We start from the raw sequence: 24,878 nt of genomic DNA, 5'->3' as shown, positions 1-24,878 counted from the left end.
TGCCCCTGAACAAAATCTGTGCATGACTGCTCTAAAGCTGAGTGTAGGGATATTGTTTCACTTGTCTTTGAGTGACACACTGTTTTACAAGCAGGAAACTGGTTGGAACTGCATACCTTTGTTCTTCTTAGTTTATTCCTCCCAGCATGGAAGGGACAAGCTCACTCAGACTTATAAGTGAGCTGGGATGAAGGTTAACAAGGTCTCAGCATTCTACAACTCCTGTGCCTGGGGTTTAGCTTCTGTCCTAGAATGGGGGCTAGGTCAGTTATTCTTGCCTTGGAATAGGGCTACTGTAACAGAGAGCTGGGTGGCATGAGAAACGCCGATAGCCTGCCTCTCCTGGGAGATATTCTAGATTTTAATTGACCTTAATTCTCCTGAAAGATATTGCAGCTGGAGGGAGAGGGAGTCTATGTTCTTGGTTGCTTCTGACTAGATTGAAGTTTCTACTATGCTAAGATGGAAGGGAAAGGAAAGAAATGGGTCATGGTTCAAACGCCACAAATGCTCCTTGTTCTTATTGTGTGATTATTTAGATTGTCTTGAATAAATGTTTCTTTATTTGCTGTATGCTTTTAGGATAATTTGCAGTTTTTAAACATATGCAGACACACACACAAACACATACACACACTTTTCTTTCTTTAAAAGGTATGCTTTCTTCACTGGAGACAGGATCTGTGGAGTTTCTTACACCAACATTTGGAAGATAGGCTTAGGTTTGGCAGGGAGGGGTTTGCCTCCTTGCAAACTATAACTTCTAGACAGCGGTTCTTAAAGTGATCTGTGGACACACAGTAGTCCCTGTGACCTTTTCAAGTTTACCACAGGCTAAAATAATAAAAATGATAATAATCATTATGATAATAATGTGTTATGTTATTTTACTTTTTTCACTGTGTTGATGTTTGCAACCACAGTGGAACAGCAATGGGGGATAAAACTATGGTGTCCTGGCATGGATCAAAGTAATGGAACTGAACTCAACTAATAGTCACTGTTCATCACCACCACTCAGTCACAGGAAAAAAAAAATACAAGTTTTAATTAAGAATATCTTTCATGAAGCAATAAATATTATTAATTTTACTAAATCTCTAGCATTGACCATGTCATCACTTTTGTTACATACCAAAATATGACAGTTGTTCTGAGAGAAAGCATGTGTGCCATTGTTTAAATTGCAAGCTAGAATAAGTCTTTCATGAAATAAAAGTTTTTTTTACTTGGAAAAATTAGGGACAAAGTTCGTTTATTCTGATTTGAAGTTTTGATGCATTTTTTGTCAAAAATGATGAAATGGGCTTGTCACTTCAAGGCCATTAAATGTCGGTATTTTCTCAACAATAAAATGTGAGATATCAACCTAAAATTAAAATTAGAATGTCTATCACTTTGTTATTCTAATACTTAAAGACTTTTATCACACAACTGGTGGTGATATTAATTAACACGCTTGTTAAAAATTTAGACTAATAAAAGAGTCAACATTTTGTAGGTATGCATAGCTTAGTAAACCAATATTTTCCAAATGACCAATGCTTATAAAGTTATGACTGGGTAAAGAACTATTCAGTCAAAGACAGGCATATAAATTTTAGTGTAACAGAGTTTATAAAGTTCATTGACATGGTTTCCTATTCTACATTGCAACTACCTTTTGAGAAACTATGACATGATGAGTATTGATGTAGCATTTAAAAATAATATTCACAATCATCTGAAACGCCTATTAAAATGTTCTTATCTTTTCCTACTACATACCTGTATAAGACTGTCTTGTCTACATATGTTTAAACCAAAACAATGTATACCTTGAATGCAGAAGTATATATGAGAATCCATTCATCTTCTAGTACTTGACATTAAATAAATCTACAAAAATGTAAAATACTTGCTTCTCATTTTGTTTTGAAAAAATATATTTTCATAAATACATATTAATTATATCTCACATAATGAATTAACTTTGGTTTTTGGAAAAGGAATTAATGTTTTAGAACTTTCTCTGCTTTAATTTTGAATACAATAAATATGGATATTATATATGTCAATATTATATCACTCATATAAACAGTAGCTCTTTGGGTCCTCAAAAACTTTTAAGAGTGTAAGGGGAGAGAGCTAGGGCAGGGGTTGGCAAATTTTGGCCAGCCTGCAGGCTAAATTCTGCCCTCTGCCTGTAGCCTGTTTTTGTACGCCCCCAGAACTAAGTATGGTTTTCCCATTTTTAAAGGGTTAAAAATAAGACAAAACAAACAAGATAGCAAAAACAAAACAAAACAAAACAAAAAACCAGAAAAATATATAACAGAGACCGTGTGTGGCCTGCAAAGTCTAAAAATACTTTAGAGAAAAATTTGTCAATCCCTTTTCTAGGTCTTCAAAATTTTTTTACAACATCATTTTCCAACAGTGTTTCAAATTATTCAAATATCAAATAAAACATTTTCATTCTCTTTAGAGGAAACTTCTGACAGCTAAATGGGTTTTTTTTTGCAATTTATTAGTAATTTTCACAAAAATCAAGTTTTCTAGATGAGGATAGTTCCAGTCTTCAGAGTTTCTATTTTTTTTAAATTGGTTTTTTTTTTTTTTTCGACATTCTATTCACTGGGAAGGAGAGAGGCACCACTAGAATTCCAAATGGAATATATTTGGGATTCTAGATGTTCTACAATTAGCAGAACCATCTCACACCAGAAAAAATGCTCCCATGCCTTGTAACTTTTTAATCTCTCTCATCAGACACTTACTTAGATTTGGGCACATTTTATTTCAGTGAGCCTATAGACTAAATCCAGAGTACTTATTAAACAAGTCTTTGTACACAGGTTTAATGTACACTGAATTGTTAAGGAATATAATATTATTAATATATGGATACCATTCACTCATTTATTTATTTATTCAGTCATTCAACAAATATTTAGCAACTATGTGTTAGTAGTTGTCTGATGTTATGGGAATACATACATTAACAAAAATGAAAAAGAAAAAATATTATTGCTTTCACAGAGGGAATGTATTGTCAAGATCAAGATAGTTTAAATTATGCTGTGGTGACAAGCAACCCTCTAAGCTCAGTGGCTTAACACAACAAAAGTTCATTTCTCACTCACGGATACACTGCAAGTCCATCATGGTTTCTAGAGGTGATGATATTCGTGAGTCACTCAGGAATCCAGGTTGATGGAAACTCCTTTATTCAGTAATTGTGCCTTTCAGAACATGTAGCCTCCTCCTTGAATACTTCAGCATGGAAAGAGACCCTACTTTTAATGTTTAGCCTGGACATGGTGCATGTCATTTGGACTAGAAGAACTAGTCACATGAATATAGGCCATATAAACAACTGGCCTTGCCTAACTTCAAATGATCTGCAAAATAAGGGGGGCACATTAATGTTTGCTGAGCAATAGTATCTCTGGCACAGGATACAAAAAATAAATCACATTTTTAAAAAACCTATACAGCATACTATAGAAAAAAAAGGTCAGAGGAGAGTAGACAGTACAGACTATGATGGGAAAAGCTGGAATTTTAAATAGACAGTAGGATAAGGCCTCACTCAAAAGGTAACATAAGCAAAGTTTTAAATAAAGTAAGGGAATAATCCACGTGTCTATCTGGGAAAAAAGCATTCCAATCAAGTGGACAGCAAGTGCAAAGATGATGGACTAGAAGAGTCCTGGTATGTTAGAGGAATAGCAATGAGGACAGTCTTGCTGAAGAGAACTGAAAGGAGGAAAGGTTAGGTGAGATGAGGTCAGAGAGGTAAAGTCTGGGGATGTAGTGATTAACTTTAGTGTGTCAGGCCATTTTAGGACTTTGGCTTTTATTCTAAGCTGGGAATACACTGAATGTTGTTAGGTAGATGAATGTCATATTTTAACAGGATCACAGCTACTGTGTTGAGAACAGACTCTGGAGAGACAAGGGTAGAAGCAGTGAGATCAAGTAGGAGATCATGGCATAATCTATGTGAACATGAACATTGTTGGTATCTTTTATTAATGTGCAATAGGTGGTGAGAAGTAACTGAATTCTGAATATGTTTTGAAAATAGAGTTTAGATTTGCTAAAGGTAGGATATGAGAGAAAGGAATAAGTCAAGACTGAATGGAAGGTTTTAGCATGAACAACTAGAAGAAGATTTCGGGTCTGGATAGAATAAATTTGAGATACTTATTGAATATTTAACTGATAATGTTTAGTAGGCATTAGATCTAAGATTTTGAAGTTCAGGGAAAAAGTGCAGAATGGGGATAATGTTCTGAGCAACAGGCAAATAGATGGTGTTAAAGCCGTGATACTAGAAAGAAGATGCCCAAGAATCAACACATGGGGCAGATACTATAGTAATATGAAACAATGGGAGGGAGGAAATCTAGATAAGGAAATGAGAACAATTTTTGTAAAAGAATAAAGAGGAGCACTTCTCATTTCTTTGCATAGAAAGTTTCTAGTACTGGCTGGGGGCAGTGGCTCACACCTGTAATCCCAGCACTTTGGGAGACTGAGGTGGGCGGATCACCTGAGGTCAGGAGCTGGAGACCAGCCTGGCCAACATGACAAAACCCCGTCTCTACTAAAAACACAAAAAATTAGCCATGTGTGGTGGCGCACGCCTGTAGTCCCAGCTACCTGGGGGGCTGAGGCAGGAGAATCGCTTGAACTTGGGAGGCAGAGGTTGCAGTGAGCCGAGATAGCGCCACTGTACTCCAGCCTGGGGGACAAGAGCGAAACTCCCTCTCAAAAAAAAAAAAAAAAATTCTAGCGCGGATATGGGAGGGGGGCAGGGAAGTGCTGGGTAGAGAAGGGCAGGGTCCCCGGCAAGGGCTCCACTCTCGAGCTTGTGCCCATGGATCTAAGTGAGAACAGGACTTCTGTTTTCACAACCAAATGTTGCATTTTCCGAGAGCATTCTGGCCCACCACACCCCCTATCCTATGGCCATATACACCCGAGAGACCGTAGCGGGTACACACACAAGCACTAGATGTCAAGAGGCGCAAAGGAGCAGAAGAACACACCGACAGACACCACAGACGCCCGCAGCCCATCGACGGTGGGACAACATGGAATTCGGCCAGGGATAGTCAGAAGAGAGTCCGGCCGCTGAGTGGCCCAGCTCCACCCTCAAGACCACCTGCCCACTCCATCCCCCTTCTGGCTCCCCATCTACCTCGCTGAGAGCAACTTCCACCACTCGATAAAACCTTTCACCCATCCTCCAAGCCCACGTGTGATCCGACTTTTCCAGTACACTAGGGCAAGAACCCAGGATACAGAAAGCCCTCTGTCTTTGCCATAAGGTGGAGGGTCTAACTGAGCTGATTAACACAAGCCGCCTGCAGACAGCAAAACTGAAAGAGCACACTGTAACACAGGCCCAGTGGGGCTTCGAGAGCTGTAAACATTCGCCCCTAGACACTGCCGTGGGGTCGGAGCCCCCAAACGCTCCCCACAACCCACCCATCTGCATTCTCCCCCCTAGATGTGAACCACACCGTGCACCCTGCGAGGGAGCTAAGGGAACTCCTCCCGTTTCAGCGCCATATTACTTCTATCTGAATAACTTTGTTTCACATTTTTTGTGACATACTTCTGCTGGCAATGAATTATGTGTTTTTGTTTATGTGTAAAATATCTTCTCCATTTTTATGAAATCATTCTTGCTGGGTTTAGATTATGAGTTGAGAGATTTCTCTTTTTTTTTAGACACAGGGTCTTGCTGTGTCACCCAGGCTGGAGTGCAGCGGTGCAATCATAGCTCACTGTAACCTCAAATTTCTGGTCTCAAACAATCTTCCCGCCTCAGCCTCTGGAGTGGCCAGGACTACAGGCATGTGCCATCACACCCAGGTAATTAAAAAAAAAAGTATATGGTGTTGCTATGTTGCCCACGCTGGTCTTGGCCTCCAGTAATCCTCCTCCCTTGATCTCTCAAAGAACTGGGATGCTGAGATTTTAGGTGTGAGCCATCATGCCTAGCCAAGAAGTTTCTTTGTTTAAAAACTATTTTTTTCCAGCAGTTTCTTATTCATAGCAATATTAAGAGGAAGTTTCTGAGATTTCCATTTATCTCCTGCTCCCATGCAGTTAACATAATTTACACTAGGGTTCATTCCATAGTTTATGCAAGAGTTCATTCATGGTGTTGCATGTTCTAAGGATTTGGAAAAGTGTATAATGACATATGGCTGTTATTATACTATCATACAGTGAAGTTTCACTGCCCTAAAAATCCTTTGTGTTCCACCAATTTATCATCCCTCTCCTTCCTCCTAACTCCTGGACATCTCTGATCTTTTTACTGACTCTGTTGTTTTGCCTTTTCCAGAATGTCATATAGTTGGAATCATACTGTATGTAGACTTTTCAGATTAGCTTTTTTCACTTAGTAATATGCATTTAAGTTTCCTTTGTATCTTTTCATGGCTTCATAGCTGATTTCTTCTTAGTCCTGAGTAATATTCTATTGTCTGTATGTACCACAGTTTATTTATCCATTCACCTACTGAAGGACTGCTTGTTTGCTTCCAAGTTATGGAATTATGAGAAAAGCTGCTATAAACATCTATGTGAAGGTTTTTGCATACACATAAGTTTTTAACTCCTTTGGGCAAATATTAAAGAGAACAATTGCTGGATCTTATGGGAAGAGTATGTTTAGTTTTATAAGAAACTACTATACTGTCTTCCAAAGTAGCTGTCCTACCAGTAATGAATGAGAATTTCTGTTGCTCCACATCCTCAACAGATTTGTTTTTAGTGTTCTGGATTTGGCCATACTAATACATGTGTGGTGGTATCTCATTGTTGTTTTAATTTGCATTTTCCTGATAACGTAAGATGTGAAACATCTTTACATGTGCTTGTTTGCCATCTGTGTATCTTCTTTGGTGCGGTGTCTGTTAAGGTCTTTGGACCGTTTTTCAATTGTGTTTTTGTTTTCCTTACTGTTGAGTTTTAAGAGTTCTTTGTATATTTTGGATAATACTTATTTATCAGGTGTGTCTTTTGCAAATATTTTCTCCCAGTTTATGGCTTGTCTTCTCATTCTTTTGACATTATCTTTTCACACAGCAGATATTTTTAATTTTGGTGAAATCCAGCTTAGAAATTCTTTCTTTCATGAATCATGCCTTTAGGGTCATGTAAAAAGTCACCGCCATTCCCAAAGTCATCTAGATTTTCTCCTATTCTATCATCTAGGAAGTTTATAGTTTTGTGTTTTTCATATAGGTCTGTGATACATTTGAATTAATTTTTGTAAATGGTGTAAGGTTGGTATCTAGATTTATTTATTTATTTTTGCATGTGGATATCCAATTGTTCCAGTATCATTTGTTGAAAAGGCTATCTTTGCTCTATTATATTGCTTTCTTCTTTCATCAAAGATCAGTTGACTGTATGTGGGTCTCTATTTCAGGAATCTCATTCTGTTCCATTGATCTATTGTTCTATTCTTTTGCCAATGCTATAGTATATTGATTAGATAGCTTTACAGTAAGTCTTGAAGTTGAGTAATATTAGTCCTCCCACTTTGTTCTTCTCTTTCAATATTGTGTTGGCTGTTATGGGTCTTTTCCCTCTTTATATAAGCTTTAGAATCAGTTTGTTGATATCCACAGAATAATTTGATGGGATTTTGATTGGAATTTCATTGAATCTATAGATCAAGTTGGGGAGAATTGAAATCATGACAACATGGAGTCTTCCTATCCACAAACATAAAATATCTCTCTATTTATTTAGTTCTTATTTGATTTCTTTTATCAGAGTTTTGTGGTTTTTCTCATATAAGTCTTGTAATATTTTGTTAGACATGTTTGTTAGTATTTTAGTTTTGGGGTGCTAATATTAATGGTATTTTATTAATTGTTGTTATATAGGAAAGCAATTGACTTTTGTATGTTAACCTTGTGTCTTGCCACCTTACTATAATTGCTTAGTTGTTCCAGGAGCATTTTGTCAATTCTTTCAGAGTTGATAAATAAAAAATAGTGTCACCTGTGGAATAAAGGTGGTTTTATTTCTTTCCTTTTAAACAATATACTTTTTATTTCCTTTTATTGTTTTATTTCATTATCTAGAACTTCCAGTACAATGTTGAAAAGGAGTAGTGAGAGGGGATGTCTTGCCTTGTGTTTGATATTGGTAAAAAAGCTTCTAGTTTCTCACCATTATGTAAGATGTTAGCTGTAAGTTTTTTATATATATTCTTTATCAAATGGAGGAAGTTGTTCGCTACTGTTCCTAGTTTACTCAGAGTTTTTATCATGAATTAGTTAGATTTTTTCAAATGTTTTTTCTGAATCTATCGATATGATCACATGATTTTTCTTCTTTAGTCTGTTGATGTTATAGAATACATTAATTGACTTTCAAATACTGAACCAGCCATGCATACCTGAGATAAATCCCATTTGTTATGGTGTATAATTCTTTTTATTCATTGATGGATTTGATTTGCTAATATTTTGTTGAGCATTTTTGCATATGTGTTTATGAGAGGTATTGGTCTGTAGTTTTATTTTTGTACAATATCTGTCTGGTTGTGGTGTTAGGCTGATGCTGGCTTCAAAGTATAAGTTAGGACTTTCATCCCCTGAAAGAGATTATGAAGAATTGGTATAATTTATTCCTTAAATTTTTTATGGAATTTATCAGCAGACCCATCTGGGACTGATATTTTCTATTTGGAAGGTTATTAATCATTGATTTGATTTCTTTGATAGTTATAGGCTTATTCAAATTGTCTATTTTTTCTTGTGTAAGTTTTGGCAGATTGTGTCTATTAAGCAATCGGTCCCTGTCATCTAGATTATTAGTGGTTCATAATATTCATTTACTGCCTTTCAATGTCCGTTGGATCTGTGGTTACCTCCCCTCTTTCATATCTGATGTTAGTAATTACTGACCTCTTTCTTTTTTTCTTTGTTAGCCTGGCTAGAGAATTATCAAACTTATTTATCTTTTCAAAGAATCAGCTTTTGTTTTTATTTATTTTCTCCATTGATTACCTTCTTTGAATTGCATTGATTTCTGCTCTAATTTTTATTTATTTCTTTTTGTGCCTTACTTTGGATTTAATTAAACTTGGTATCAATCTAGTTAGGAGTTTAGCTTGATTTGAGTTTTTTTGTTGCTATAGTTATCCTGCTTTACATCTTGCTGTAGTTATCTTTCGTTTATCCCAGAATTCAACTTCCCCTATCATTCTTCTTTCCTTAGATTATAGTTTCCTAGAAAGTTTTATCTTTTTTATTCTCTAGCATTAGACTATTTTTATTTTTATTTATTACTCAACTTTTACTGGAGTGCGTGGGAAGCATTTTATGTTTTTTGATTGAGACTAATTATTAGGCAGGTGGTATGTCCCTGGATCTCAGAGGTGAGACCTCCTAAATTCTTTTTTTTTAATTTATTTTTATTTTTATTTTTTATTGGAGACAGAGTCTTGCTCTGTCACTCGGGCTGGAGTGCAGTGTTGCAATCTCGGCTCACTGCAATCACTGCCTCCTGGGTTCAAGCATTTCTCGTGCCTCAGCTTCCCAAGTAGCTGGGCTTATAGGCATGCAGCACCATGCCTGACTAATTTTTGTATTTTTAGTAGAGATGGGATTTCACCATGTTGGCTAGGCTGGTCTCGAACCACTGGCCTCAAGTGAACTGCCAAAGTGCTGGGATTACAGGCGTGAGCCACTGTGCCCAGTTGCTTCTAAACTATTCTGTCATTTCCTCAGCTGTAGGATAATTCTAATAGTCTGGGCCCAGAATGTATCTCTTCTCCATTCCAGGAGTAATATTAATTTTCCTGTTTCATCCCCTTATTTGCAATTATACATTCATCCTTCTATGTTTCTTTCATAGGAGAAATTAGGTAGGATGATCTGTGTGAAGTTTTGTGCCTTTCTTAAATTAGCTGCTCTTCCTTTCCCCAGGCTTGTACCACTAGGAAGATTTTCTTAGGGCTTTCCTCCTCCAGTCTTTTTCATCTGCATGTGGTAAGGTGTGTAGAAAAGAGACAAAGTGAGTATAAATTTCCTCGTATCTGTGGCTCCTAAGGGTTCTATTCTCTTATGCTACCCCACAATCAGCTTTCAGATATTCCTTGACATTTTTGACTAAATTCTTATTTGCTTATTAGGGTTTGGTGTCTGGCATCTGCTCCAGATAAGCAAGTACTTGGGTCCTGTTTGTCCTTGGCTCTATTCGTGTTTGCATAGATTCTGAGTTTGTTGTTTGCTCTGTGACATCAGCTATCCATTGTATCCCAGTAAAGTTATAATTTTAAAGATTGTCTGAGCTTTTTGTTGTTGTTGTAAGAGCGAGCATAATACTCTTTTCAGCATTCTATACCATAAATCGAAGATCTCAATTAATATAAAATGTTTAAATGTCTTCTGATCCCACAGAATTCTATTAGAAATCAATAATACTTGAGTCTTGTAATTGATAATTGACAGTAAAAATAATTAAATTATAACATCAAAATTTGTTCCACATCAAAAATTGTGTGGTATAGCTAATGCTTTTTTTGGAGAAAAATCCTGTAAGTTTAAATGTTTATATAAAAAATAAAAAAGATCAAATATCAATAATCTGAGGTTTTATATCAGGCAGCTAAATCCAAAGAAAGTAGAAGGAAGGATATATGTAAGGTAAGAAGAGAAGAAAGAAAAATAAGTAAGAAAGAAAAGAAGGCAAACAATGGAGGAAAGTAAGAATATATTTAAAACTTATTAAACCTCTAGCTAAACTGATCAAAGAAATAAAAAGAGATAACACAAATCACAAATATCAGGAATGAAATAGGAGTTATCACCACATATTCTAGAATATTAAAAGGATACTAAGACAATGTTTGAAATTCCATTATATACTTAGAGCATACTGCATCATAAGCAAGTGATGTTTATTGCAACAATGCAAGGTTGGTTTGACATGCTGATATGAAATAATGTCATCCATCATAGTAACAGGATATAGGAGAAGATCATATGATCATTTCAGTAAATGCAGAAAAGCTTTTGATAAAAATAAATCTTCATTTGTGATTGAAAGTCCCAGTAAACTAAGTTGAGATCCCTTTTATTAGGTTCAGGAAGTTCTTTCTATTCCTAGTTTGCTTATTTGGTGTAATTTCACAATGGCTGCCTTGATTCTACTGTCTCCTAATCTGTTAACTCCCAGAGAAACCTGTGGGACTCACTGGATATGAGCACATATGGGGTGGTGAGGGCTACTCACAAACCGTCTCTTCTATAGATGTTGCTTTACAGGATTTTAAACAAATTAAAGATAATAATACATGTCCATTCTATAAGTTTCAAGAAACATAGGTTTTAAAAAGTCAGATGCTAAAAATCCCCACAAATTCTTCTATAAATATGAGATATTTTCTATACGTTTTGTCTTCAATGAACTTTTTCTGACATTTTAGTTTTTAATAAATTTACATGTAAACACACATAGAATTACTACATATTTTAAACATTTCCTGGTTTTATAGTTTTTTACATATTCATCTTTGTAGGCTAAAAATTTTATAATGTAGAAATAACATAATTTACATAAGAACTTATCATTAGAAATTTAGGCTGTTTCTAATTTTTTGCTGTTATAAACAAACCTGAAATGAATATTCATATAATATATATGGCTTTTTCATTATCTAATATACAATTTTCTAATATGTTTCTTGGAGTTATTGCCCAGATATTTGTAAATTATATTTTTAAATTTACATAGTTCACTTCTTCCTCATTTTTTAGTTTTTAGAAATCTTTCCCTTTTAATATGCTTCCTAAATGATTATTTATAGTTTTCTAATGTTTTTTATTTTAGGTTTCCTTAATACCATAAGATGTAATTTATCTGTGTCTCATTTATATATTTTAAATTTGAATATGAACATGTTTTTTAGAATATGTTTTAAATCATTTAGAATATGTTTTTAAATCTTTCACCTATCGTGAGTTTATATGCCTTTCTAAGAATACCTGTTCTACTGTTTTCATTGCTAAGATTATTGCCAGTGTCAGAGAAAAAACAAAATAACAATTGAGGAGTTTTACTGTTTTATTTATTCATCAGCAATTATACCTTTGGTCCCAAATACTGAGACTATCTTTCTTTATCTTCTTCCATTTAAACTCATTTCAAAAGAAAATAAAAGAAAGAAAAATAATAGTTTTTTCTTATACGTAGACTTGTAGTAAGTCTCATTTTTGTCTTAAGACTATGAAATGCTATAGTTAGAAGTCAGTTCCATTGTTTCATAACTGGTAGAGAAGTGGTATTTTGGATTTTGAAATATTGCCTTCACAACTTATCTACTGTTTAAATTTGGACTATTAAACTTCTTTTTGCCTCAGCGTTTGCATCTATGCAATGGAGACAACATTCCTCCTATTGCATGGGTTTTGCATAATTAATTAAACAAATTAATTTATATAAAGAGCCAAGAATAGTGTCTGGTATACAGAAAATTCGTTAAATATTAACTATTATACTTATTTTAAAAACCCACACTTGCAGAGAACTCCTTGTCCAACACCATTTTGGTACTTTTGCTTGTTTGTTTGTTGTTAAGAACCGCACTTCTTACTCAACATTTGGATTATGTATACAATCAGATTTTATTTCCTAGAGCTTCCTAATTTTCTTTTGTTTTTATGTAGTGTCTTCCACCCCAGAGGCTCATTTCATAAAATTATGCCTATTATTTTTGCTGGACTTTAAAAAGTCTGCCTGCTTTAAGTCTGGAGGACATGCAAAATATAGCCCAATGCTTCTTTAAAATGCATAGGAATCATTTGGGAGATTTTTAAAAAATGTAGTTTCTGATCTGGTCAGTTTTAGATGAAGCTTGAGATTGTGAATTTCTAGCAAGCAGGAAGGAGATGGCAATGTTGCTGCTGGTTTCAGGACCACACTTTGTATAACAAGGTACTAACCTATTCTTTTGTGATTAACACACATTTACTTACTCACTTAGTCATCCACAAAACATTAAGAAGCAACTCTTTGCCAGTCATTGAACACCTGATTAGGGACACAATGTTGAACAGAGTCTGAGGAAAGGAAGATTAATCAAATCATCACAAAAATACAAACAAAATTACCTTCTCTCCCTGTCCCTTCTTCCCTGCACACAGTGCTGAGAGCTGAAATGTATGGGTCTTTGTCACAAAGCTCACCTTCTCTGTGGAGACAAGGTGACTGGGTCTCCCACTTGGGTGCCACTTTCTGCATCTTTTTTTCCCCCACTCATATTTTCTCATTTTCCTCTCCTACTATGTGCTTTCTTTTCACCCCCTTGATAACAATGATATGGATCTACTCAATGTACCTCTAGGTTGCAGCTTTGCTCTACCAAATGCCCCGGCCGTCTGTTTTTCTCTTTGTACAATGGAGACTGCTGAATGTAGAGTATAGCTTCCTATCTCTTCATTCAAAATTAATATTTTAACTATGTTTGAAGCATAAAAGAGTTTAAAAGAAGTATATTATTGCCATTGACACTAATAATTTAAGAAATTTTAGAGTGGCGTACAAGCTAATATAAGTATCTAATGTCGAATTTTTAGAAAACATGGCTATAACTTTGCACACAAAAAACAGCTATGATTTTGTTAAACTGTATGAGACTTGCTTTGATAAGTTTCATAAGATAATGTTCAGCTAATTTTCATTAGAATAAACTATATGAGACTTGTTTTAATATGTTCAATAAAATATTGCTCAGCTAATTTTTTAAATAAAACCTACAGAGATACCCTTCCAAAGAATAACAGTAAAATCTCCACTCAATTTCTAGTAAATTGCATATTACTAATTAAAGAAAACATTCCATGATATTTACTGTGTCACCCCACATATAGTACCATATAATTAAGAAAATATTTGATACTCAAATTTGGAAGTTGGCATGGTAGGACAATGTTTGTTATTAACACATATCATTTTACATGATTAGCCCATAACATTTCAATGGAAATATTAAATATTTTTTCTAGTCTGTGGCAACCACACATGCAATTTGGAATAATTTAAAATGACTGTAAAACTGCAGCAATGCTATCCAGTTTCAGAAAAAAGTGATTTGCAATTAACTTGAAGATAAATAGCCATATCTTTGATATTAACCAGCTGCAGTATAGCTCTGACAGACTTCACCCCGGGTTAAATGTCTACAGTAGGCATATTAGAATTTAATAGGTGAGTATATATATAAACTTCCACCATTAATTTTTATATGAATAATAATGTATGCATAATAAAAGCCAACAACACCCATTTAATATGGGCAGTTTTAATATTCATAACCCTGTTTGCCATTTGGCAAGTCAAAGTAGTCAATGAAAGTCAGTCAAGCTGGTTTTGGATTAACTTACATTTTTATGCATAAATTTGCTTATATAGCTGATGGACATAATGATAAACTCAGTCAAAAACAATTGTGTACTTTCCAAAATTTTACAGTGTGATGAAATGGATTAAACACATGCCATTGAATATGTGGGTTTAGTTTGACTGCCATCTGGTTATATAGGTTTAGACATTAGTTTATTTTTCATTAAAGTGAAGAGATTAGATTAATTGTTCTCTAAGGTCCAATACCGCTTTACATTTTTATGGTACTATTGAATTTTCCATTACTTTTATGGTTTGTATTTGCAAAGAATCATGAAATTTATGGTGTTTTGTTTCCTCCTACGGATTTGCCTTGCAATTAAAACAAACTCACACCAGGAGGGCATTGTCCTATCAGTTTGACAAGTCTTTTCATGTGTAGTTAAGAGTAATAGCTTATAGAATACTTTAAAACTTTATTTTCTGTAAACATTTAAATCTCTGAAAAGATAACTACAAATAAAATGTAGCTCCTCATTTGTATCATCTACAAAGTCATACAAGTATATGGTTTCCAGAAATAAAATATTCTTATTATTAGCTTATCCAAGACCCACATAGCGACTAGAAAATGGCGTGAAATTTTATTTACGGTTCCTATTGAGAATCTCTTAGCTTGGTGCTGGGCAATCTAGGAGCCTCTTCTCAGTCTAATTAAGGGGTTTTCTTAATTTCTAAAGAGTTGAGAGGGTTGGGCAATGGGGAAAAAGAGTAACAGAAAAGAAAATTCTGGCCTGACTCATACTGTTTAAATAGCAGAAATTCTGTTTAAAAGGGTGGAAATATCATTCTGATTATTATTTAAGGAGCTTAGAATGTCGGTATAATCAATAGCCTTTTCCATTATATTTTCATTATATCAAAGACTAATCTAATCCTCGTTTTATTTTTTCTTCAGAAGACACAGCTAAATCAACCTATACCGTTTCTCCCCCCCAGGACTTTGGATGATGCTTACATTTTAGTCTTAGACCTCTAGCTACCATCCAAACTCAGGAAATCTTTTGATAGCTTGAGTGCTCTTCTCTCTTCTCCCCTCCCTGCCCGTCGCCTCCTCTCCCTTCCACTTCTCTCCTTCCCTCTCCACACCTCTCATCTCTCCCTACTTCCCTACCTCCTTGCTTCCAATGACCAAAAAACTTTACTCTATTGTTCATACTTAATATATTTAACAGCTTAACAACTCAGCATCTTTTCTTTGAGAGAAACCTGCCTTTAAATTTCATATGGCCTTGCAGAGGTTAAAAGCATGACAGTATCATGACTACATAGTATGTCATAAAATATTATCTATATTCAATGTAATTTTAGTACTGAGTGACATTATGGCATTCCAGCTTTTCAAAATCAGTAATTCACATAGGGATTTATCCATCCATCCATCCTTCCATCTGTCTATTTTTCTATCCATTCACAAATGTTATTGCATATCCACTTTATGTTGGTGTCAGTAATTCGCATATGGATTTATCCATCCATCCATTTGTCCATTTTTCTATCCATTCACAAATGTTATTGCATATCCACTTCATGTTGGTTATTGTATCTTTGTTGTAACAAAGTAATGAGGAAATCACAGTCCTTGCTCTTGAGAGGCTTATAGTAGAGTTGTTACTACCTAAACTTTTTTGTTCACCAGAAAAAGTATGACAAAGTAAGATTGCATTTTCTAAACATGCTAGGCAATAGAGACTTTATTATGTGCTGTTCCAGATGGTAGTTACCTACCCCAAATCCATGTCTTCCCTTCTTTTTTATTATTGTACTTCTATTCTGAATTTGGGAGAACAATGATCACAGCCCTGAGTAATGCATGTTTGGTTTAATCCAATTGCTAGAATCCTCTTCTTTGCTTTCCTAATCTTTTTTGAAGTTAAGAATGGCCATTGAGACCTAAAAACTTGTATATTTAGAAGTTTCCTTTCTTAAATAAGGAACGGTGGTGGCCAACATCATTCCTCCTAATATTTTTTAGTCTTGAAAGCAGATAGGATATCTGAAACTGCAGTAGACATATTTTGATCATAATCTGGTATTCATAGGAAAAGATCACATGATAAAGATGTCACAACAGAAGAGACAGAAAAAACAATTATTTGATGATGTTATAGAGCTGCTGAGCCAACTACAGCTATCTCCTACTTTCAGATTTCTTACTATGTGAGAAAAATAAACCTCTATTAGCGAGTCATTATAAATTTGGTTTTCTGTTACTTATAGTGGAACACATTTCTAATACATAACATATACAAAAAGATCAATGGAGGGTGTAATATGGTAACATAATGGCAACTCTTGCAGAACAAATTTTGTATTTCTAACAAACACATACATTAAATGGATCATTGGTATGAGCTTGGATATAATTACTTATCACATTAATTTTTGTTTGTATTTGGATTTGAAATGCGGTACAAAATATTAGTAATTTATTCTTAATAGACGGTATAATCTCTTCTGTAGGGATCAGTGGTGGTGGCTGCATATTTATATATTTTTTTCTACTGTCCTTTCCTTCAGAACTAAGAGCAAGTTTATTAACTAAGGATGAGAAAAGTTCAGTAACTTGAACTTCAAAGGTACTCAAGGTCTCTCTACAATATGAGTTTTTTTTTCTTTTTTTTGAGACAGAGTCTCGCTCTGTCGCCCAGGCTGGAGTGCAGTGGCATGATCTCCACTCACCACAACCTCCAAGGTTCAAGCAATTCTTCTGCCTCAGCCTCCTGAGTAGCTGGGACTACAGGTGTGCACCACCATGCCTGGCTATGTATTTTAGTTTTAGTAGAGATGGGGTTTCACTATGTTGACCAGGCTGGTCTCAAACTCCTGACCTCGTGATCCACCCACCTCGGCCTCCCAAAGTGCTGGGATTACAGGCATGAGCCACCGTGCCCAGCCTGCAATATGATTTTTTTTTTTTTTTTGAGATGGAGTCTCGCTCTGTCACCCAGGCTGGAGTGCAGTGGCGCGATCTCTGCTCACTGCAAGCTCCACCTCCCGGGTTCACGCCATTCTCCTGCCTCAGCCTCCTGAGTAGCTGGGAATACAGGTGCCCACCACCACGCCCAGCTAATTTTTTGTATTTTTTTTTTTTTTTTTTTTTTTTAGTAGTGATGGGGTTTCACCGTGTTAGCCAGGATGGTCTTGATCTCTTGACCTTGTGATCCGCCCGCCTCGGCCTCCCAAAGTGCTGGTATGATTTTTAAAAGTAAGACATTTTATCACTCTTGTTCTGGGTCATGAACTGTTTTTCTTTATTTATATGATTATTTATGTGATTTATATGATTATGAGACATTTGAGGAAGAGACAGGGCAAGAATGGTGATTGCTATTTTGCACTTATGAAAAGGGACTCAATTTGTGTTTTAAATTCCATTCCTTCATGGAAAATATTGATGAAGTGAGTCATTAGAGAAATCTTGCTTAACTGAAAGGCAGTTCCAACTTTATTATCAATACAAAGGACTCTATGGGATTTCTATATCTATTTATGATCTGGAAAAGCTAATGCTATATGTACTAAAAGTAGTAGTGTTAAACTTGAGATCTCATTAATGAGCACTTTTCACACTTATTAAAGAGTTAACTACAAAAAATACTTCATATTTGAAGGAACTTTATTCAGTTAAAGCAGATGATAATTGCCATGGTTGCAAGTTGAGGGAATATGGAGTTGTTGGTATATGTTATTTATATAACAGCTATAATGCTAAGAAAACCCAATAAAAGCTAGAAAGATAACCCTACTATAACTCTGAAGTGTTTTATTTATGGTATAGGCTCTTGAGATCTCATGGAAATAAACCAAGAACTATTTGAAGTTATTTGGAAGTTATTTTACCTTTATTTAGAATATCGTCCTTTAAGTTGGGAATGTTCAGTTCTCCCCTGGGAGCACTTGTAAGCACATATTTGTTAAGCATGTAGTGTGTTTCAGCCACTGCTTGTGTTATTGGAGAAACACAGGTGATACACACCGCTGCTGGTTGCTCAGTGCTTACAGTTCATATGGGAGAAAAACACTTTAAAAATCACATGACTCAGTAAGACAGTGGAGCAGAACTCCTATGTCTGATTGGGAAGGTCAGAAATAGTCAACCACGGCCAGGTGCTGTGGCTCATGCCTGTAATCCCAGCACTTTGGGAGGCCGAGGCGGGCAGATCACCTGAGGTAAGGTGATACAAAAATTAGCTGGGCGTGGTGGCCTACACCTGCAGTCCCAGCTACTTGGGAGGCTGAGGCAGGAGAATTGCTTGAACCTGGGAGGTGGAGGTTGCAGCGAGCCAAGATCGCACCACTGCACTCCAGCCTGGGCGACAGAGTGAGATTCTGTCTCAAAAAAAAAAAAAAAAAAAAAAAAAAAAGTCAACCACCTCTTTCATATCTTATTCAGAACACAATTCTCCATTTGTGCTCTTGATTCAAACTTATCCCATGTCCACTAGAACCCTCTGAGCCAAATTTGTTGTTGTGTTTCTTATCTGTATTTTGAAATGTTTTTTCTCTAGTGTTCTTTTGTCCCACAGCCTAAACATGATCATTCTCACCTCAAAAATATAAGATGTCTTGAGATGGGCCTCTCCAGAACAACTTACTTTTTCTTATCCTCTGCTTTAGGGCCATGATTCTCAATGTTTCAGGCTACAATTGAGGTCTTTACTTCCTTTCATTCCACTCCCACTACCATATTGCTGAGACTTTCCCCTCATCACTGCACTGAAACTGCTTTGTTCAATGTGAGAAATGGCCCACACAGATTGTGAGCTCTGTTAGAATATGAGCTTTTCCTGTTGTACTATGTATTCTCAGCCCCCAGAACAGCACCTCGTACAACGTCAGACCTTAATAAACATTTGTAAATAAATGGCTGATATCTTTTCTTACTTTCTGTTTATTGGTAATATCTTACTCATTCTCTCCTGGTCATTCTTTCTCTCCTTGACTTCTGTTACAGCATCCTCTTAGTTCTCCTATTACTTTCCAGGGAATTTCCTGTATTTCATTTATTGGATAATTTTTCCTCTGCCCATACATAAAATATTAGTTCTCTTCTGAATTTTATTCTTTTTTTATTATGACTCTCTAGGTGTTTGTGGTTCTCAAATTCATGGTTCTAACCCCCCAAAGTTACTTTGAGTATATCCAGTGATTATTTGACATCTCCATTTATATTTTTTACACTTGCTTCAAAATTGCCTCAGCCAAATCTTCTTGAAAGTTATTTGACCCCTAGAATTTCCTGTCTAATGAAAGACATTATATCCAAAGCCCTGTAATCTATTGATAACCGTATAATAATCTCCTTTTTGGCTGAACCCTCCTCCCCAGGCCAAAAATCATTAAGTCTTATAGGTTTCATTTTCTCATTATGTCTGATATCTGACTCTTCAATCAATTGCCCGCAAGAGGCCTTCCTCATCTCTCATGTGGGCTACTGCAGTAGGTTTTTGAGAGTCATCTGACTATAACCTTGTTCTTTTCAAATTCTTTCTATATCTGTGACTTGAATGGCCTTTCTAAAGCATAAGACGTAATAATACATCTCTAAAATATTTCAATGGCTTCTATGGGGTGCTGTATTAGAAAATTTAACATAGACTATATCTAAATGATAAAGAAAATGGACTGAATCTTCTCACTAAAATACAGGATGAGACTTCTACACTTTTTTCCTGCTTTTCTTTTGATTATCTCTTTTCTCTATTAGCTTCATCCTTAGGCTAATTTTGTTTAGCTAAACATGGGACAAGAAGCTTTCTTTTTCAGAAGAAGAGGAGTTTCAATCAATTGCCACAACTATGTAAAAAGTCCTTAGCTGCATACTGACTGGACCTTCTTCTTTAAACAAATCCCTTGTGTTTCTCTCTGGACCCTCTACTATGGCAAGGAGAGTGGTGGCCTCTACCTTTGAACTTGGAGTAAGTAAATATCACATGAACATTTTTCAGCAAAATGATAAGAAAATACCTGAGCTTCTGGAATCAGATTAGTTACTTTTTATGGGTGTAATGGAAAAATGGGCAAATTATTTCACTACTTTGCTTTAGATGAAGAAATTGTTCTAATTTATACAGCTGGGGAGCTGGGAAGGGACAGTGATAGTTCTCAATATATAGAACCAAGAAGACTACTTAAGTAGGTGATTCCTTCAGTGACTCTACCTAAGTGACCTGGAGATGTGAGCAATGGAATGCCTTGAACTCTGTAAAAAGGACACAGTATAAATAGAGATTATTAATAGGCATGTATCTTGCCTCAAATGCCTAATAAAATAGTATTTGTTACCACTTTTACATTTAATTTTTCTCTTTCAAAACAGTCTTTCTTGTGCTGGTCAGACATTTCCATCTAGGGAGTATAATTCAAATCATAATGCACCAAGTCCACTTTCTTTAACAATTCAAAGGCTTACTCCTACCACAAGCCATTAAAGTAGGAAATAAAAAGAGGGTTTAGCTCATTGTGATCTGGAAAAGATTTTGCCACAGCCGCTCAAATGCCACACTCGTGGCAATTAGATGTTTCGTTTTAGGAAATGTGATTATCTCCTTCTGAATAAATCTGAATAACAACTAAGTAAACAATGTGATAATAGACTCAAATGAAATAGCATACAATGCCCATCTTTTCTTCCCCTAGAAGCTCTAACGTAGCTCCTAGAAATTAATTTCACTCTTTGGCTGTGTATCTGAAAAGAACTTCCAGAATATACTTCATGATTGGAGGAATTAATATGTGAAAATCTACATATGGAGTCTGAGCTGGGCCAGTGCTTACAGCACATTCACTTCACTTCACTTCACTGACAGGGACCTAACACCTTTCAGAAGCTCATATAGTGCTCATGTCTTAGAGCTTGAGATGGAGCAGAAACCCTCTTATGGGCCTACCAGGCATCCCCCCACCAGACACAGAAATAAAGAAAAATCTTGAATTCCTCCTAGGGAAATTGCAGACATCTAGCTAGCCCTAGGAAGTAAATGAGCAACTTGATAAACAAGATGGTAATAGCAACTTAAAACAATAGCCAAGGAAGTTAGAGTCAAGAGATGTTTTCTTCTCTATAGAAACTAAAGACAACATCTTAACACATTTCCTTGAGTTGTTTTTTAGAAATCCAGATCCCCACCAAATTGGTCCACTGGCACACAGACCTCAGGTAAGGAGGAACAGAAGACTAAACTCTGACCACCATTCTTTGTTATGAATTTCTTCCTGAGGGACCTTGAGAAGGCTCACCCACCCACAAGCCAGAGCTATTCTTTTCTGCTGATCCCAAATTTTAGACAAAGCATCAACTTTTTAACCAATTACAAATCAGAAAATATTTGAATCTACCTATGAACTGTGCCACTCTACCCTATGAGATGTCCTGCCTTTTCAAGTCAAACCAATGTGTAGTCTCCATGTCTTGATTTATGACTTTGCCTATAACCTCTGCCTCTCTGCCTTTTAAAACCTCCACCTGAAAGCCATTTGGGAGGTTGGGACTTAAGCATTAGCTGCCTGATCCTCCTTGCTTGATGGCCTGCAAATAAAGGCCTTCTTTTCTCCCACTGCAAATCCTAGGGTGGATATCTAGTCTTAGCGTGTTGGGCAAACAGACTCCAGTTCAGTTTGATAACAAACTTTGTCCAGAAGAATCCCACTGCCTTCTCTATATTTGTAAAAATACCAAGTTTAGCATTTGATAATAATTTGTAATGTGCATCATTTCTATAAGTAATTGTAAAAATGTAAGAAATCTTATCAAAGATACATAGTCTTTTACCTAACATAAACATAAACAAACTCTCAGTTATTTTTCAGAATAAAAAAATAAAATTTGACAACTATTTTTCTAACTTAATTTTAACAGTGAGAGAGTTATGTTTTTCAGGTTTTGGAAGGGGTTGTTACATTTCTATAGCTTTAAATCTAAAAATAATGAGGCATAAATTAATATTATACCACATTATAATTTTTAATGACTAAAATGATAATCCTGGTTTACCAACACATGGTTAAATTTATTCCAAATACTTTGTTTAAGAAGTCAAGAACATAGGCAATGTATTTTTAAAAGATACCCTTTCCAAATATTTTAAAATATAATAAATTTCAATGCTTTTAAAGATACTTCAGTAATCTCTTACACAGTATTCAAAAAGATATTTATTCTCTTAGAAATAGCACTAGTACAGTATTGATCATTTAGTTCAAATCCCTAAGTTTTTTTAGATTCAGGAATTTAAGTAACATGGTTACTTAACCTTATACTGATAAAGGGTTTTGAATGCCCAATTTATATCTATGATTGTAGATTTCAAAGTCCAATTTATTTTCAGTACATAAGGTAGCATAGGCAAGATTCTCCTTTTTATCCCATCTTAAGGACAGTTAGAAGCTTAAAATTTCAAATAATAAATGACCAAAGAAAAATAATGAACAAACTTACAATTGTATCGTCCAAAATTTTAAGTAAAGCCCGAAAAATGAACTTTATTTATAAGAGCTTTTATAATATGCCAGGAACTGTGACAGAGATGTTTGTTTCATTTGTGAGTTTCAGTAACATTATCCACATTTTCAGAGAAGTAAAAAAAAAAAAACCTGTAACACTGAAGGGTTCTGATTTTCCCAAGGTCATTCCTTTCCTAAGTGGCGTATCTGAAATTTGTACCCACGTCTTTCAAATATACTCTATATGATTGCCAAGACCATGGTAATGACAGAAACAAACTATGGTGACTTGTATCAGATCATGCTGGCCGGTTATGAAAATATGAACAATCCTACACACATTAGTTTAATTTCACAAATTTGTACCACTTTTTCTAAGTGAATGACTTCCACTGTAGGTAAAAATTCCCACATAATACTTGTGAATAATGGGTCAGTTATCTCCCCAGGAAGTTCCCCTAAGGAATTGAGAGTGACCATTTTGAGTAGATTTCCGCAGTCATCACTTACAGGTTACATCAATTAAAGATTGAGTTCCCTTAAAACACTTTAAAGCCTCATAACCACTCCTAAGTTGCACATCACCATAGTTTCTGTAAGGACTGGGCAGAGACAAAGTACCATGCAATTTGGTTTCTTCCATCTTTGGATAATGGCCCAACTTTTGGCAAGAGTCCCAAGTCTGGCATGTGTTGGTTGGCCTCTGCCTCAAGAACAGAATTCTTTCCTTTATGTTCAGCTTGTGATCATGGATGTGTCATGAATTAGTAAGGCGGTGAATCCATGTAGTGATTGTGGCAACCTGGACAATGCAGTCTTGATCAGCAGTGTAATTCCAGCTGGTTTCATCAGAGAATGTACACTTGGCATGGCCATCTACAAAAATGGCTGCAATAGTTCAATTAGCTGCCTGAATTTGTTTTCACACTACATGGCACCAAAGAAATGTGTCTTTAATCTGACAGTCCATAGTTTTTCAAGTGGCTGGTTAAACCTCTAGCCTTTTGCAACAGGTCAAAAGTCAGTAAAAGTATAGCAAGGTTTATCAAGGGCAGTATTTGACTGATCCTGGGAATGGCTTCAGATCTGCTCACTGAGTTGACCAACCACATCTCTTTTGAGTTTGGAACAGGTGACAGTGAGGTTGAACACCTGCAGAAGCCTTGTGCACACCATCAGCTTTCAGTTTAGCAGTGCCAGTAAATCAGGTCAGGTGTTTTGGGAAATCTCAGCTACCTGAGGACTCATTGGGCAGTTAAGTAAACAGCTTTTCTTCTGGCAGTGGAATGGGGAATCAAGTATCCCCTTTGCCTTTTGCCATGATTGTACATTTCCTGTGGCTTCCCCAGCCATGTGGAACTGTGAGTCAATTAAACCTATTTCCTTTGTAAATTGCCCAGACTCAGATACTCTTTATGGCAGTGGGAAAATGGACTAATACAGAGTCTATGGCTAAAAAGACAAGGTGAACTCAACAAGCTTCTCTTGTCAAGTGGAAATGGCATATTTATCCTGTTCCCAGTAGAATTTTGGCTTTCCATGAGAAAGTGGCAACTGTACCATAGTTTCAGGAGGGGCTAAAGTTAATAATGGCATAAAAATACCATCCCAAGAGTGGATATAGATTCTTGAAAAGAAAGTGTTGTTTACAATTTCAAGAATCCCCCATGTGGGACCTATATTAGTCAGGAGATACTAATTGACAATGTCCCTCACAGGGTCTCCCCACAATCTGCTCTAATTCCTACTTCATTCCGAAGAGCTGAGTCTAATTCTTATTCTTGGAGAAACTGCCTTGAGGCAATTTGACCAATTTTTCTGGTTCTGCAAGGCCACCATTGGCTCCATAGAGCATCAGAGATATAGCTATAAGCATGGGTGTGGGAAAGATGACCAGAAGTATTGACAAATATTGTATGAGAGAGCTGTGGGAGATGGAGCCTTCCTCTAGTATTTCCAATAGACTTATTGGTATGGGTAAGAGAAATGGTGATCAAATC

At 35.8% G+C, this 24,878-nt stretch overlaps 1 long non-coding RNA gene across 1 annotated transcript in view; it reads left to right on the top strand.

The window, feature by feature from the left end:
- The window catches only part of LOC130541339 (uncharacterized), a 119,524-nt gene that overhangs the window by 26,286 nt on the left and 68,360 nt on the right, over window positions 1-24,878 (top strand). The window contains exon 2 of the long non-coding RNA XR_008955382.2: window positions 5,728-5,871. This is a non-coding gene — a long non-coding RNA (uncharacterized LOC130541339). The remainder of the gene's footprint in view (window positions 1-5,727; window positions 5,872-24,878) is intronic.

Source organism: Pan paniscus, chromosome 2 (assembly GCF_029289425.2).
Source record: "Pan paniscus chromosome 2, NHGRI_mPanPan1-v2.0_pri, whole genome shotgun sequence".
Classification (NCBI taxonomy): domain Eukaryota; kingdom Metazoa; phylum Chordata; class Mammalia; order Primates; family Hominidae; genus Pan; species Pan paniscus.
This window is presented reverse-complemented; position numbering and strand designations above follow the sequence as displayed.